The 16,962-nt window shown below is 42.6% G+C and overlaps 1 protein-coding gene across 2 annotated transcripts in view; it reads right to left on the bottom strand.

The window, feature by feature from the left end:
- Positions 1–16,592, bottom strand: part of LOC309705469 (nuclear GTPase SLIP-GC-like) — a 154,780-nt gene extending 138,188 nt beyond the window's left edge. Inside the window, exons 1-3 of one of the 2 annotated variants that reach the window (XM_082531323.1) lie at positions 16,581–16,592; positions 16,253–16,495; positions 16,023–16,120 (exon numbers count right to left, since the gene is read on the bottom strand). The gene's annotated coding sequence lies outside the window, so the exon portion shown is untranslated. Of the gene's footprint in view, positions 1–16,022; positions 16,536–16,580 lie in introns of those variants that run through there. The other variant, XM_082531322.1, reaches the window with a different exon arrangement.
- Positions 16,593–16,962: the final 370 nt, after the last annotated feature.

Below are 16,962 nucleotides of genomic sequence, written 5' to 3'. Positions count from 1 at the left end.
ACAAAATACTACTCCACAACAAATGCCACAGTGACACTTTTTTTTATGTGATTTTGTAACTTAATTCCATTGCAGAGGAGAGCATTGACAAAAAGCTCTCCTAAGTCTTGAGGATTCAGACAGAATCAGTGCTTTGATCCCTAAAAAAAAGGGGACCAAGAGTAACGTAATATTTTATTAAATTTTACAGAAAATGGTCAAATCCTGGAACATAAAGCCATTAAAGTTTGCCTCATATAAACACATTTCTGAAGAGATGAATGTTGTGATTTAGCTCAAAAACCATTTCAGTGGAGAGACAACAGAGGCGCTCATCACTTCTTTAAAAGTCTGCTTGTTTTGCTTCTCTGATGCTGTCCACTTCTCTGGAATATGGTTGTGACTGGTTTTTACACCCTGGAACTGTGACAACAAAAGGCTCTGTGAAAATATGTTTGTTGAAAATGTAAGAGAGGCTGAAAAGTAAAAAAAAAAAAAAAAATCAAAGTATGGAATAAAAGGCGTGTTGTGCCTTTCTAGACTTTCCTTGTTTGACATTGTGTTGCATTGTGTGGATTTGTACCCAGATGTTTACACTCAGTTTTAGTTAGTGTATGTGTCTTTGGGTGAATGTAAAACTCCATGAAAGACTGATATGTAGATGAACAGATTTTACAAATAGGCTCCCGTCTTCACATGTTAAAGCCTCCATCAGAAATGAGCTGGTGATTTCCACGATCACTGGGGTGTTGTGAAACTTTTGAGCAGCGAGTTTTCCTTTAGTTTTATGCATTTAGTATTCTGCCGTCCTTTAGCCTCCACTTCTCCAACATTTTTTTGTTTTGTTTTTTTTTGTCAGGTAGCATTCACATTCTGCAAAAAGAATAACTCTTCTAAAATGACTTTCACATGGCCCATGAGAACCTTGAAACCTTAAATAAAAGTATGTGTATTTATTTTAGGTATAAAACATTTTTTTGCAATGTTGGTTGTTTTACCCTGTTGTTAAAAGAAATGCACATACCACCAAAGTGAAAGAAAGTATTAGTATTTCTGGATAAACAAGTTTCTTATTAGCATGAACAAAAAGCAGCTGTTGATATCCCAGAATAGGACAAGTACAAATCATTTGCACACATAACAAATGGTTTGCATGCATAATAAATGGTGGTGGTGATGGTTGTGCAAGAGGTCATTGGTTTCGAGGAAAATTGGGTGTGGGTAGTCAAACTAGCATGCAAATCACTTGTACCTACTCCTGGATATCAACAGCAGCTTTTTGCCTATGCAAATGAGAAACCTGTTTATAAAAAAAAAAAAACCTTCTCAGGGTGTGCCACTTGGCTTCACTGTCTGGTATCTCTATTACTTTCAACACCTTCTGTAACATATCTAACTCCACACATCTAAACTCAAGTTGCTGAAAACATTTTTATTTCTTCGAATCAACATGTTAACAGAATTATCTGAGTAATGACACAATGTTTAAGAAATGATCTGCAGTTTTGTTGAGTTTAATTGGTTTGATTGTTGAGTTCAAACTTTAAATATTATACTATTTAATAACACTAATGTCACCTGTATCAGTGCTGGGAGGGGACTATTCTTACACATTCTGTCACAGTCTGGCCGGGGCAGACTGTATGTGTTTGCAAAAGAGGACTCAAACGCAGACCAAAAACTGAACGTGGCGTGGATTTAACAAAAAACAAGCCATTTATTGAGGCTAGCAAAGAGGGTACAAACAAATGGGCATTGGTGAAACTAAACAATAACCTAACCTGGGTGAACTAAAACTAAACACGAAAAAACCTTAAACATGGTGAACTGACATAGATACCTGAAGTTGTGACATGGATGCGCAGACGACCTGACAAAGAATGACTGAAAGCACACGGACTAAATACACACAGGAGGATAATGAGGGAAGTGGGAACACATGGGGAAACAGCTGACACATGAACATAACGATGTCACAGTGGAAGAGTAAACTATACACGATGAACACAGGAACACCAGACCTCTTCAAAATAAAACAGGAAACATACTGACTGAACTCTAGACATGTAAACTTAACAGCAACTGGGGAGACGGAACATAGGAACCTGAAACATGGTACAAAAACGTCACAGTAGACACAACATGGAACACAGGGAAGCCATATTACAAAGCCAAAGAACTAAACCTATGATAACCATAACTGAGACCAAAGGAAATAAGAAACAGTACAACAAAGGACTCAAAACATAACCCATAATATAAAAACACAAGATCTCTTCAAAATAAAATAGGAAACATAATGAGACGCAGACATGACAACCAGAACTTGACAACGTAAGACACAGACATGAAACACATGAAGAGCAGGGGAGACTTAACATGGGTTGGAAACACAAGGAGGAACTAATAAGCAAATGAACATAGGAGACCTAATGGGCTTAAACATACTATAAACATCAAAATGAACTAAAACTCAAAACACTGGGTCATAAGACTGTTGAGAAATCAGTTTTACCCCGGTTCTTTTTATTCCTCGAGCATCCAGAGATGGCACCGGACTCAGTAGTCATTTCACAAAACTTTATTCATCTTTACTCATCTTCATTTATCTTTACTCTTCTTCATTTAAGCATGCACCACAGTGTGGGGCCTCCCTGCTGCTGCGGAGTCGGGGCGGTCTGCATCTCCCCACCGCAGGGAAAAGGGTAACACCACCTGGGTCTGGGTGCAGTTCCCCCCTCCAGGGGCAAGGGTACCTAGACCCGGTTCGTAGAGTACGCTTGGGGAGTGTGATCGTGTGTACAGCGTCTCTTTATGTCTGTCTCCACGTTGGTTGAGTGTGGAGTAAGTGCATATGAGAGCATGAGGGTGGGAATGGATGTTTGTATTTGTGTGTGCCTGTATGTCTGTGTCTATATGTCAGGTTGGGTATCAGACGACATCTCAGGCCCTCCAAGGTTTGGAGGCCTATCTCCCCCCACCACCACTTCCCCTGCCAGTGGCGGACTCCCTCAGACATCGGTGCGTTGGTGGTTCTTTGTGTCTGGGGATGGGCGTCCAGGTACACGCCGGCTCACTCCTTGGCGGCCGCTTATCGGGGCCTGGAGCCTGGGGCTCGCTCGGGCCACTTCGGAGGTGGGGTGCCCCCGGCCTCTCGGTCTGGGGCTCGGTCACTCAGGCACAGCTGGCTGCCGGCGGAGCACACGGGCGCGTCACTGCAACTCCCCCTGGCTTCTGCTCCGCGGCTGCTGGGTGAACCCTCATCTGGGACTCTCCTCAGCTCTTTCTGGGACAGTGGCGCGGCTGCCCCTCTGTTAGTCTTCCTTGGTCTCTTGTGTTCTGGGGGCCTCTGGATGTCTGGAGTTTTGATCTCCTCCATACCTGCTTCATGCCCTGGAGGACGGGGCTGTGGCCCCCCCACACCCTCTAGCAGATCATTACATGAAGGAACCTTTTAAAAAAACAAGCGCGTCCATGCTCACAGGTGTACACACGGGTGATCACACTCACAAACTACACCCTTTTGGCTCCTACCTCAAAGCACACTGTGTGCTGTTGATCTTATGTGCTGCACAATAATGTTTAATATTTAGTATTTACTGTCATATTCCCATATATCATTGTGATGTTGTTTATTCTATTACTCTTGTTCGCTTCGGCTTGTTTTCTTTTTTCTTTCTCAACAGGTGATCCAAGTGATCGATATATGCATTTTTTCTTTTTTCCTGCCCATTCTGTTGGTTTTTGTTTTTTGCCCTTCTCCCCTGTCCCTCTTCTCAGCTGTTTCTCTTTCCCTCTTTCTTTCTCTCCTTCTTTTTCCAGTCAAGTCTGTCCCGTATACAGCAAGTGAAAATAAAATAAACAATAAAAGGTGAATCAAATGGACCATTATGGCAAGGCTGGGATGGTCAATTTGGTAAAGTAAATCCGTTGGGCATCTTTCTTTGCCTTTAGACAATAATTCTGATGGCAAAAGAGCCAAACGGGACAGGCAAAAAAAAAAAAAAAAAAAAAAAAAAAGAAGATGTAAGTACAACTCCTCTGGTTTGATATGCAAAACAAATTATTGCGCTAGCTTACACGGTTCAGGTTCTACAGGGATTTAAAGGGTTAACAATAACAATGTATTGAATAATGACTTTAAAAAATAATATAAAATAGTGTGCAAATACTGATAACAGTGCAAATGTTTGCAATATAAAAAATAAATGAAAAATGTAAACATCTATGTTTAGTGAACTTTGCAGTGTTGCTCTGTGGTTCAGTTACGACACTGTAGCAAAGTGTACACACTATGTCTACTTGATCCACGTCAAGTAGAACCCATAATGTTTCCACACCACTGAAGTTTTGTTTTTTTTTACCTCTCTTTTCAACCAACGGCAGTCCCTCTCCTCCCCAAATAACTTCTGCTTCAGGATAGGTAATTGTAATAATAATAAAGACACAAATCTGTTTCAAAAATCCAGTAGTGTAAATTTGTTTTATGTATGCCTTTACAATAGAGACTATAGCTTGGTTATCAAGCAGGGTTATAGTTGTTATAGTTACAGTTGCGGCGTATGTTTGGTAGCAGTTTACTACCACAAATACACTGTGCTAGGGTACCAATAAACCTGCTGCGGTTGTACTTTGACCTACATAACCAACCTGGTTTACGCTTGTACTACAATATAAGGTAGTCTAAGGTAGTGATCAACATTGTGGCCAGCGCTTACAACTGTATGGGCTGCGTTGACAGCAATGTGTAGTTACCTTTCTAGGCAGGCGTTCATCTTGTTTTGGTTCTGGCATATGTGAAAACGAAGTACTGACTACTGGTACTTTTTGGTGTGGGTGATATAAAGCAAAAGAAAGAAAACCAAAAAAGTGCCATCTACATCGAAAAAAAAAAAAAAAAGCATGCACTTCTAGAAGGGAAGACGAGGCCGGTGTCCCTCTCCAAATCTTCACCCCTTTGTTAGTTACAGCCAGCTTTATAGAAGCGACCCCATCATAAACCCCCCCCCACGGTGTGCTGCAAACTCTGTGTCTGTGTCTATGTGCACGAGCACATGAATGCCTACATGTGCACGTTCCCACGTGTCTATGTGAGTGCTCGTGTGTGACTGTGTATGCATACCTGTGTGTATGTGTGAGTGCACATGAGTGAGTGTGCGTGTGGATGTGTGTGCGTGACAATTAAAACACTGTGGGTGTAGGTAACTCCCTGGAGGTCATAAAACCCATCTCCCTTCCAAACCACAGTTATCCAGTTACAAATGTTGAGACCCCCACCCTAAAACATCCTCTGGGGAATTTCCACTCAGTGGGGGAGAGGCCTCCTACAATCTACTCCTAAGTTCACGACACAGTGAGGCCTTTATTACTTTAAGGGCAGTATCAATGTCTCTACAATAGTTCTACATTCTATGATAACACGTTTCTAAACTCCAAAATAAGCTAAACACTCCTACAAGACCCAGGATCGCGACACATTCTTGAATTTGGCTGGGCGCTGCTCTTGTGGCGACCTGCAGCAGGTGTTTACTGGCGGTTTCTTTCTCTTTTTCTTTTTCTTTCTCTTTTTCTTTTTAACTTTGTTTTAACTCTGTTCTTAACCGTGGTTTTAACTTTTTATGAGGTTTTTTGCCGAGATGGAGATCTTCTACACCTTAGTTTTATTAGTAAGTAAAGTAAGTAAAATTTATTTATATAGCACTTTTTAAGACAAAAACGCTGTTACAAAGTGCTTCACATGAAAACATGTCAAACAATTGTTGTTGGCGATATTCACCTGGAGTCATTCACTCTCACTGACAATCACTTATACACGTGAGGAACTACTTGGATTACGGTGGTCCTGTTTATTCTATGTAGGACTCTTCTAATGCTCGGACAGATGTGATTCTTGGTGAGGATTTATTTGCCCGGTCAAAGACTAATTTGGAAAGCCCCACCACTTGAGAAAACGCGGAAAGAAAGGCAGCGTGCGTCAGCGTGTAAGAAAACTTCGGAGGAAGAATAATGTTCCTCTGTCTTCTATGATTCTGGCCAATGTCCAATCTCTTAGGAACAAAACAGGGAGGCTTGTCTGATGGCGCTTACCGAGACGTGGCTGACACTTCACTGCAAATCAGCGGCTTTGGGACCCCTGTCAGATTGGATCGGAACTGTGGAGTAACACGCAAATCTCACGGAGGAGGGGTATGTTTGTATATCAACCAGGGCTGGTGTAATAACTTTACTGTGCGGGAGCGGTTGTGCCTTCCTGACATCAAGCTCCTTTCAGTATCTGTCAGGCCTTTTTACTTACCGAGGGAGTTCCCTCAAATTTTTGTCACTGTTGTTTACATTCATTGCCATTTTTAAAGTGGTACACAATCTGCAGACTCGCTCTCTGGATGCTCCTAATTTTATTCTTGGTGATTTTAACAATTGTAATCTTAAGAAATCACTGAACAATTTCTTTCAATATGTCACTTGTCCTATAAGGCTGGATTTGTGTTATGGACCAATTAAGGGGGCATATAAGTCTGTGGCCGGACCTGCGCTAGGTTCTTTGGATCACAATGTTATTCATCTCCTCCCTGCTTACAGATCTGTGATTAGGAGGGAGAAGGCCTGTGTGAAGCGGACTAATGTCTGGACAAAAGACAGTTGTGTTGCCCTTTAGGGGTGTTTTAATTGCACTGACTGGTCCTTGTTTTAAGAGAGCACTTCTGATTTGGATGAACTCAGTGATGTGGTGTGTAGCTACATCTCTTTTTGCAAAGACTCTGTGATTCCAGTCAGAGAATTTAAGACTTTCCCTAATAACAAACCGTGGCTCCCTAAAGATATTAAGGATCTGATTCTTAAAATGGAAAATTGCTTTTAACAAGGGAGACATTCCCACTGTGAGAATATTGAGGAAGGAGGTGAGGGCTGCAATAAAGATTGCCAGGATGAGGTATAGAAATAAGATTGAGACAGAACTCAGCAGTAACAACCTCAAAAGAGCTTGGCTTTGTATGAAAACAATGGCAGGGCTACAGACGAAAGGTAAAAGTAATATTACCTTAGAGGGGTTTACCTCTGACAAAAATCTGGCAGACAGTCTTAACAGTTTTTACCTTCCTTTTGAGAACTTTGACTGTTCTAGGCAGACCAGCACACTGAGGGAAAAGACTATCACTCCCCCATCATTTTGTATTGATGAGAGGGGGGTAGCTAATCTTTTTAGACACACTAAAAGCAAGAGTCCTGGACCTGACAACATCTGTGGACAATTACTGAGAACTTGTGCTGATCAGCTGAGTGGGATTTTTCACCATATCTTCTCACTTTCTTTAGAGCTACAGACAGTATCTAAGATTTGGAAACATACTATCACTGTTCCTGTTGCTAAGGGCAGTTCTCCTAAGGTACTGAATGATTTTAGGCCTGTGGCTCTGACTTCTTTAGTGATGAAGTCATTTGAGAAGATAATTAAGGAGATCTTAATGCATGTTGAACACCATCTTGACCCCTTCTAGTTCGCCTATAGAGCAGGGAGAGGTGTGGAGGATGCTGTTGTCACACTCCTGCATCTCTTGTATAAGCATCTTGAGGCCCCCCACACCCATGCAAAATTATTATTTGCTGACTTTTCATCGACATTCAATACAATTCAACCCTTCTTACTTGCTGACAAGCTTTACAATCATTTCAAGCTTGACACTAGTCTGGTCGGCTGGGTGACAGACTTTCTGACTAATAGGTCACAATGCGTGAGGGTGAATCATGTATTTTCTGATGTGCTCTCCTCCTCTACTGGATCACCCCAGGGTTGCTGCCTCTCTCCCCTTCTGTTCATTCTGTACACAAATGAGTGTCGCAGCAATTTCTCGAACAGACATATCCTGAAGTTTGCTGACGACACAGTGATCGTCAGTCTTCTAGTGGGGGACGAGTCAGGCCATGGACAGGTTGTAGATGATTTTATGATTTGGTGTGATGAGTACTTCCTTTCACTTAATGTGTCAAAAACTAAAGACATGATTATTGATTTTAGGAAGTCCTCTTATAGCTCATCACCTACTGTCATTAAAACTGCCGATATTGGGATAGTTGAGAGTTATAAATATCTAGGTGTGGTACTTGACCATAAACTGTGTTTTGAATCTCATGCTGATGCCACTACTAAAAAAGTTCAACAAAGACTGTTCTTTTTAAGGAAAATTAGATCTTTTAATGTCTCATTTGAGATGTTGTCTTTGTTTTATAGAAGTTTTATTGAATCTGTGATGTATTTTTGTATTGCTGCCTGGTTTGGTAACCTGACGATGAAGGCTCATTCTATTATTAATTGTTTGAACCATCCACTTCACAGTGAGTTTGAGTTGTTGCCTTCCGGCCGCCGTTTTAGAGTACCTGTGAGGAAGACTAAAAGACTTTTGTTTTTGTTTTTAACTGAATTATTTTGCACTTAGTTGAAGTTAATAAGGTCACTTTTTAGTTTACCTCTCCGACTTCCGAACACTGCATTTGGGTCCAACTCCTGCCTAGTGATGTGCAAATGAAACAATGAACCCTCTACTGAACCACTTCATCAGTCCTGTTGAAAATTGGTTCATTCATTCAAAGCTTTGTTTCAGTGACATCTAGTGGTGAAATAGGAGACAACACATATAGTCTCAATTTTCATGTGCTGATTGTATCGAAGTTTTGTGTGAATGATATAAATACAATTTTGTAATGATGGATTGATTGGTCAGTTGATTCTGTAAATTATGTAATGTAGCAGGTAGATGAAGGTATCCTAGGGGAAACAGGATGTGTTGGGATGGTAGGGCGTGCTTGAGAAACTAGGGATGTCTGTGATCAAATGGAGGTTAGAGAAGTTCAGTTGTTTTTGTTTCTTCGTATGAAGAATAAAGTATGCAGATGGGGAAGCATAAGATCTTTAGTCTCTATAGTTTTAGTGCCAATGAAAAAAGTTATGCTTTTGTCAACATGTTGATGACAGTAAAGGTAAGTGGAGAGATTAAACAAGATATCATAAATAATTTTTATTTAAATAAAGCATTTTGAAACTGTGGCACAATATTTGTATGGAAACTATCAGTATTTCACAAACTGTGAGTAAACATCATGAAGGACTGTGCCTTGTCTGAATGATTATTTGGTATTTGTTTTCACGCAGGAGCCAAACATTTTTCCTCAACATTTGGAATCTGCTTCAGCGTCTGACAAAACAGATGGCAAAGACACGGTAAGAAATGAAGTCAGAAAAGATACCTTTAAACTGGTTGAAAATTCAGTGATTTACAATGATTTTATCTGCAAACAAACATTTTGTCTTCATAAAGCTGCATTAAGAGGAGCAATAAATAATGAAGCTAAAAAATGCAAACAGCTTCAAATTTGTTTGAATATGCATATCTGAAATGTACCTTCATCAATTGAATATGAAATATTAAGAGTATAGGTAGGCCTGGCTGATGTTTTGGCCTTGTTTTACATGCAGGACCACAACATTTTTCCATTTTATTTGGAGTTTGTTTCAACAATTGACAACACAAGATGAAGGAATATTGATGTTTCTTCTCAAATTGTTTTGTTATGCTAATATTATTTGTGTATAGAAAACATGTCTGTTTATCTTTTCAGAGTAATGAGCCAATTTGCTCCAGGGCAACAGTAGCTCGAGGACAAAGTCCAACCACATTTACTGTCAGGTGTGTAAAATCTTCATGGGAAACAATCCTGATTCTTGTTGTTCTCACTGTGCCTCAGTGTTCAGCAAAGCAAGTATCATTCAAAATGGAAACTTCTTTCTGTACTCATCCCTGAAAGATCTCCTGAAAGGTATCCTTGAGAACCACAGCACTGAGTTGTTACCTAAAACAGTTAAAGATGAGCATGATAACATTAAAGATGTGATGGATGGGATGATGTACCAGAATCTCCTTAGAAAATTAATCCCAGATAATCAATTTCAGTGGAGAGACAGCAGAGGCACTCTTCATTCATCAAAAGTCTTCTGCTTGGTTTGCTCCTCTGACGCTGTGGCGAGGCCACTTCTCCGGAATTGCAAACAATTCAATGGAGAATATGGTTGTGACTGGTGTTTACACACTGGCACAGTGGTAACAAAAGGCTCTGGATCTGTGAGGTCATATCGATATGATGAAACTAAACAAGAATCAAGATCAAAAATTATGTTTGTTGAAAATGCAAGAGAGGCTGAAAGCTCCCATGAAAACACCTCAGAGTATGGAGTAAAAGGAATGTCCTTACTTTCCAGACTTCCTTTGTTTGACATTGTGTTTGGATTTGTACCAGAATATATGCACTCAGTTTTAGTTGGTGTGACTAAGCAACTTATTGGATTGTGGCTGAACTCAGAGAACTCCAAGAAAGACTGGTATGTAGGTCAACAGATTTCACAAATGGACTCTTATTTCCGAATGTTAAAGCCTCCATCAGAGGAACAGCGCAAATTTAAGGGCCCTACTTAGCAACATAAACTACAACCCTAAAAAAATTTAAGACAAGTTTCTCAGTTGGCAGTGCCTGCCAAGCCACCTTCGTTGCTTTGTTTATGACCCCAATCCAGGTTTTGGGTTGGGGAATTTCACCAGTAAATGAAACCACTGATTGTTACAATCTGCTTGGAAATTCACTCCATCTGCATATCACAGGATCCATAAAACTAGCAATAGAAAAGCTTTTAAATCGATTGGTTTCATTCAGATCAGTGGAAGCCTTTGACAGCTTCATCAACAGAAATACTGTTTTCTCTGTAAACCATGAAGAGGCAGACAGAACAGACTGTGTCATAAAACTCAAGAATGGCTGCTATGGAGAAATACAGTTCATCGTCAGGTTTAAAGAGAACTGTGTTTGCACATCCAACTGTGTGTGCTCGGCTATTTCAGTCATTGTGGTCCAGCTGTTTTATATCAAATGTGATGCAGAGGGCAGCAGGATGATTCCTGACAGTGCATCAAGGACTATCTTTGTGGAAGTGGAAAGGACAACTCAGCTCAAAGCCTTCTTCTTGAGGGATGTTAGGTGTAAATGCATGGATGTGAATGGTTGGCTTTTTAAACAGTTTGGAGTCATTTTATTCAGTGTGTGAATGTGTGTGTGAATGGGTGGATGACTGGATGTGTAAAGCGCTTTGGGGTCCTTAGGGACTAGTAAAAGCGCTATACAAATACAGGTCATTTACCATTTACCATTTTGGTGTGACAGTGTGGACATAATGTAATCAGTGCAATGTAGGATTATATCACTAATTACCATATGTGCCTGTAGGAAACAGACCTAGATTATTAGTAAACAGGCACAATTATTATATATATAAATAAGCGCGAGGATGTCAGGGTCACCGCTCTGATCGGCAGCCATGGCGGAGTAGTCTATGCCGAGAAAGACGGGAGAAACCAGCGCACGGGACAAACAGTCAGCCACATGATTGGATTTACCAGCCACGTGCCGAATGTCCGTGGTAAACTCAGAAATGGCTGCCAACTGGCGCTGCTGGCGTGCACTCCATGGATCGGAAACCTTGGACATGGCAAACGTCAAGGGTTTGTGGTCCACGTATGCGGTAAAGTGACGACCCTCGAGAAAAAACCGGAAATGACGAGACGCCAGGTGGAGCGCCAGTAGCTCCCTGTCAAAAACGCTGTAATTGCGTTCGCTGTCACGTAGCGTACGGCTGAAAAAGGCGAGCGGTTGCCAGACACCCGAGATTCGCTGTTCCAGCACCGCACCCACCGCTATGTCCGACGCATCAGTGGTCAACGCAATCGGCGCTGAGGGGGATGGGTGGGCCAGAAGGGCAGCATTAGCTAACGCTGACTTAGCATCAGAAAACGCTTGGATGCTGTCCGGAAACCAGTCAACGGGGTCATTAGCTTTTTTACCCTTTAACGCCCCATAAAGGGGCTTCAGCAGATGTGCCGCTCTGGGGAGAAAACGGTTGTAAAAATTCACCATCCCCAAAAATTCCTGCAGTGCCTTAACAGTCGTGGGACGCGGAAATTCCGAAACAGCTCGGACTTTGTCAGGCAACGGAACCGCGCCCTCGGCGGAAACACGGTGCCCAAGGAAATCGAGAACGGGCAACCCAAACTGGCATTTAGACGGATTAATAATCAGTCCATGCTCCGCCAAACGCTGAAAAACCTGACGCAGATGGAACATGTGCTGCTCCTTCGAGCTGCTGGCCACCAGTATATCATCAAGATATACAAAAACAAAGGGCAGCCCGCGCAAGACCGAGTCCATCAACCGCTGGAAGGTTTGGGCGGCACCTTTCAGGCCAAACGGCATGCGCAGAAACTCGAAAAGGCCGAAAGGTGTAATTACGGCGGTTTTGGGGACATCCTCCGCGCGCACGGGAACCTGGTGATATCCCCGTACCAAATCGATCTTAGAAAAAACCGAGGTCCCCGCAAGATGGGCGGAAAAATCTTGGATGTGGGGAATGGGATAACGATCGTTCTCCGTGACATTATTAAGACGGCGGAAATCCCCACAAGGTCGCCACCGACCATCAGATTTAGGCACCATGTGTAACGGAGAAGCCCAGGCACTGTTCGAACGCTGCACGATGCCCAGACGCTCCATGGTGGCAAATTCTTCCCTAGCGACAGCCAGTTTGGCGGGGTCGAGGCGGCGCGCGCGCGCGAACACCGGGGGCCCTACTGTAGTTATGTAATGCTCTACCCCATGCTTCGTCACCGTGCTCGAGAAAGTGGGGACAGTGAGTGAGGGAAACTCAGAAAGCAAACACTGAAAAACGTCACCCGAATCTACTGAGTTAGCATGCACCACGGGCTGAGCACTCCGAGTCAAACAGGGTAATGAGGAAAAGGACACAGCATCAATTAAACGTCTGTTAGCCACATCAACCAGTAGTCCGTGAGCACAAAGAAAATCAGCGCCTATTATAGGCACAGAGCTAGCAGCAACAACAAAGTTCCACTGAAAGTCACGGTCGTGAAAGCAAACAGTCACCAACCTTTCACCGAAGGTTTTGATGGGAGAGCCATTAGCCGCTGTTAGCAATGGCCCGCAACCCTCAGCTAGCCTGTCCGAGCCAGCCGGGGGAAGAAGGCTCTTCTGTGAGCCGGAGTCCACCAGGAAACGCCTCCCCGAGCGTGAGTCCTCTAAGAAAAGCAGCCTTTCCTTGTTGCCAGCGGTCGCGGCTGCTACAGAGCGCTGACATGCCCGTTTCCCTGGGTCTGGAAACTGCAAGGCGGGAGGCAGCGCCGTGCCTTCGCTCCAAAACGCTGGTGATAAAAACAAAGCCCCTTTCCGCGGTGCCGCCGTGCAGCGATTCCGGCCACAGTGGACGAGTCGGAGGGCCCGTGGAGCATCGGTGAGGGGGAGGGGGAAAACGCTGGTGGGTCCTGAATAACCGTCTGGACGCCGAAAGTCCTGGTAGCCAGGAGGATGCGATCCGCCTCTTCCGCAAGGGAGCGGTAATCCTTCGTGGCCAATAGCGGGGAGTTGGCAAGGCCAGCGCGCACTGGAGCCGGCAGCTGTCGAAGAAAGAGGTGGGTGAAGAGAAATCCTCCGTCCTCCGCGCCCAGCAAGGACAGCATGCTCTCCATGAGCTCGAGGGCGGTGCCGTCGCCCAGGCCCGCGATGGAAAGGAGTTTCTCGGCCCGCTCAGCATCAGAGAGGGAGTAACGCCGCAGCAGCAGCCCCTTGAGGGCGGCGTACTTGCCCTGGTCTGGGGGATCCCGGAGGAGAGTCATCACACGGCGGGTTGACAGCGGGTCAAGTGAGGCCACCACATGGTGGTATTTAGTGTCGTCGGCTGAAACTCCACGAAGAGCAAACTGAGCTTCTACGTGCATGAACCATGAAGGAGGATCGTGAAGCCAAAAATCCGGCAATTTAAGCGCCACAGCAAACGCAGCCATCGGCGGAGGTGAAGGTCCGGCGGCCGCCGATGCTTCCAGGCCAGAGCTGGCTTCGTCGTCGAGCCTTAGCATGTTCACTACAGGGGTCACCAATGTGGAGGTATGTAACAACGACAGGAGAGGTCTCAGTGTCTCACTCCAACAACTTTATTAACTGACAGAACTTCACATATAGTCAGCGCCAAAATCTCCACCCCCACACTTCCTTTCAACTTGTGTGTGAGTGGAGCCACCTGGTGGTCCGCCACAGTGTTATAAAAGGACTTAAAAACATTACTTCAGTTATAGTACACCAACATGTCTTATACATTAGCACTAAGGAAACACTGAATGACCTGGTGGTTTTTGTCCATAAGACTACTCATCTAAGATTACCACAAAATTATTATTATGTGCTTGATGTGCCTCACCTTTGGCCCTGGCTCCTCCCCTCTGACTGCACTAGGACAAATTGCCACCTGATAAAATAACACATTGATTCGTGCCATATAAAAAGTGAGACATGTCAATTCAGATTCTTTGTCAAATATACACTAATGAATCAATTTACATCAGCAGCCTAACAATTGTCATGATAATAAATACTAGTTAATCTATAGCACCAAACCATCAGTCAGTCACCTGTGACCTCGCCTCTTCACCTCTGTCCGAGCTACAACATGGCAGAACTGCCTCTGTCACCTGATGAATAACAGTGAGACATTCCAAATACATGCAGTCACATATGTGCTTCAAATACAGTAATGAACCAACAAGTCATCATCCAACTTCACCTGTGATCTTGTATCAACATTACTCTCTGAGCTTTGTGTTGGTTCTTCTGTCACCTGACAAATAGGACATACATCACAATAATAATAAAATGTGTAGCTTCAGTGTTTCTGTCAATTTGTGCAGATCTTGACTCATCAGTAATGTTTGTAGGGTGAGTGCATTTTTAAAACAATTTGTGCAAACTGCACTACAAGGTGGAATATTTGCAAAATCATGACTACCTCATGACATTTTGTCTCAAAAATGAACCCTATGAATATGTCAGTACCATTAGGATGAAATTATTGTGTCACCAATATTTTAACGTTAGACATAACTTTAACAGCCTCTGTAAACTAATATCCTGGTTTGCTCGAGGCTGCCGTTTTCTCTGACAGTTTCAATCAAAATTAGATATGTTATTCTTGGAGACTGAGATAACTAATAGTGCTGCCTGTTGTGCAGTTAGTTTCCAAAACACGTTATTCATAGTTACATACAATTTTAGACTGATGTGGGCCAAAGCCTAGCATAGCCTGTAACGTTATTATGACGCACACATTTTATGAGTAAACTTGACTTTAAGTGACTTACAGGTTTCTTTGAAAAATACTTTCTTATATCCAGGTTCTTCCTTTTTGCTTTTTGTGTTTTCTTTTACTTTTTTTGCTTTACTTTTTAACAGAGGAGTGAAACGATGTTGGGTGATGAACACTTTTAAAAAAAATAATTATTAATACCATCTTTAATCCTCAAAAGTATTAATAAAAATAGAAATTGCCACTCTGTTCTGTCACAGTCATCAGCCCAGCCACAACCATCCCACAATAGATAAATGCAACTGTTATGTTTGACTTGCTGAATTATGGTGTATAGGTAGTAGATTCACTGACAGTTAGAAGGAAAAAGAATTTATAAATCTTGGCTGAAAATTGTTGCTTAATCAGTGTTTGTGTTTTTAGAATGGCGTATTTAACATGCTCAAATGTTGTATCGCTACATAAAATAATTGTGGTTCACACAAACATGCCTTCTTTTCCTCCCTGTGCTATTCATTTTACTGTTAGTGTATTTAGATTGTAAAACACAAAAAGGGACAGCATATGAAAACATACATTTGTGGGGCCACATAAAAATATCTGCAGTTTGTGATGTGATTATAGAACTAAAACAAATGATTTTCCTTCCATATTCAAAGTGCCAAAGAGAATGAGATCCCTCGGTTCATCTCTAAAAGTGGAGTAAAAGGACTTAACATCCAGCCTTTTTATGGGAATCGTGATGCAGAGTGATAAAACTGAGTTTACTTAGATGTTATTTTGCTAACGGTTAATTGTGTTTAAATTTAATCAACATGATGAAATAGAAAGTGTAGTTTGGATAATGAAATTATTTTCATACCTGACTTTTTCACCCAGATTCCACGAGTGTTTTTGACTACGCTGCTCATCCTTGTGTTTCTGCGTGAGATTGTGGAAGTCTGAGAGATGTGAGAATCTCTGAGTTTCCCATGTATGATTAAGAAAGAAGTTATATTAAGTGTGTTGTGATTAGTAAATGCAGAAGATTCATGTGTAATTAATAGAATATATGTGATTATACATGAAGTGTATGAAGGAAAGTATATTCACATGCGAGAGAAACAACAGGATGGGATGCCCATCTTCCCCCCTTCTTCCTCTTACCACACTTGGTAAGATGCGATGAAAGCAGTGCGTTTATTTACAGTGAAGAGATGTTACATAACAATACATTCCAGTGCGTTCCGTCGACTCCCGTGCAGTGTCTTCTCCCAAAATGTCCGTGTTAGTGCTCTCCGCTCCCGTGTCTCTGCAGTCTCCGAGCTTGCTGTTCTCTACCGTTCCACGCTAGTCCTGGGGGGGAAATAATAGCGGCAGCCGTCAGGACACTTTATCAGCAGGCATATACACTCTGAACTTGTAACTCTAGGAAACTGACATGGAGTCTCACCTCCCTATACACACACAAGCATGAACATGCTTGGGAAAGGCAGCACAGTGCAGAAAAATATATAAAATGAGACCCCAACTGCTTGTGGACCCTGGGTCGCTCAGACCCAGGTCGATGACACCTGTAATATTGTAATATAACAAAAAAGGTTAAAAAAGGTTACTTTGGCTATAAAAGTTAACAGATCCTTGGGCCCTATTTTACAGGCCACTAAACTTTAACCCAGTTAGTTACTAGGTACACAGATTATAGAAGAGAGCTGCTGATAAGACATGTGACTGGAGGTTTGTAGATGACCTATAAGGCCACCCAGACAAGAACACCTTCAGAGGAAGCAGGATCCACAATCATTTGACTTGGTTTGTGGTTC

Source organism: Aulonocara stuartgranti (genome assembly GCF_965226115.1).
Source record: "Aulonocara stuartgranti genome assembly, chromosome: 4".
NCBI classification, from domain to species: domain Eukaryota; kingdom Metazoa; phylum Chordata; class Actinopteri; order Cichliformes; family Cichlidae; genus Aulonocara; species Aulonocara stuartgranti.
The sequence above is the reverse complement of the archived record's forward strand: the minus strand, read 5'-3'. Positions and strand labels throughout refer to the sequence as shown.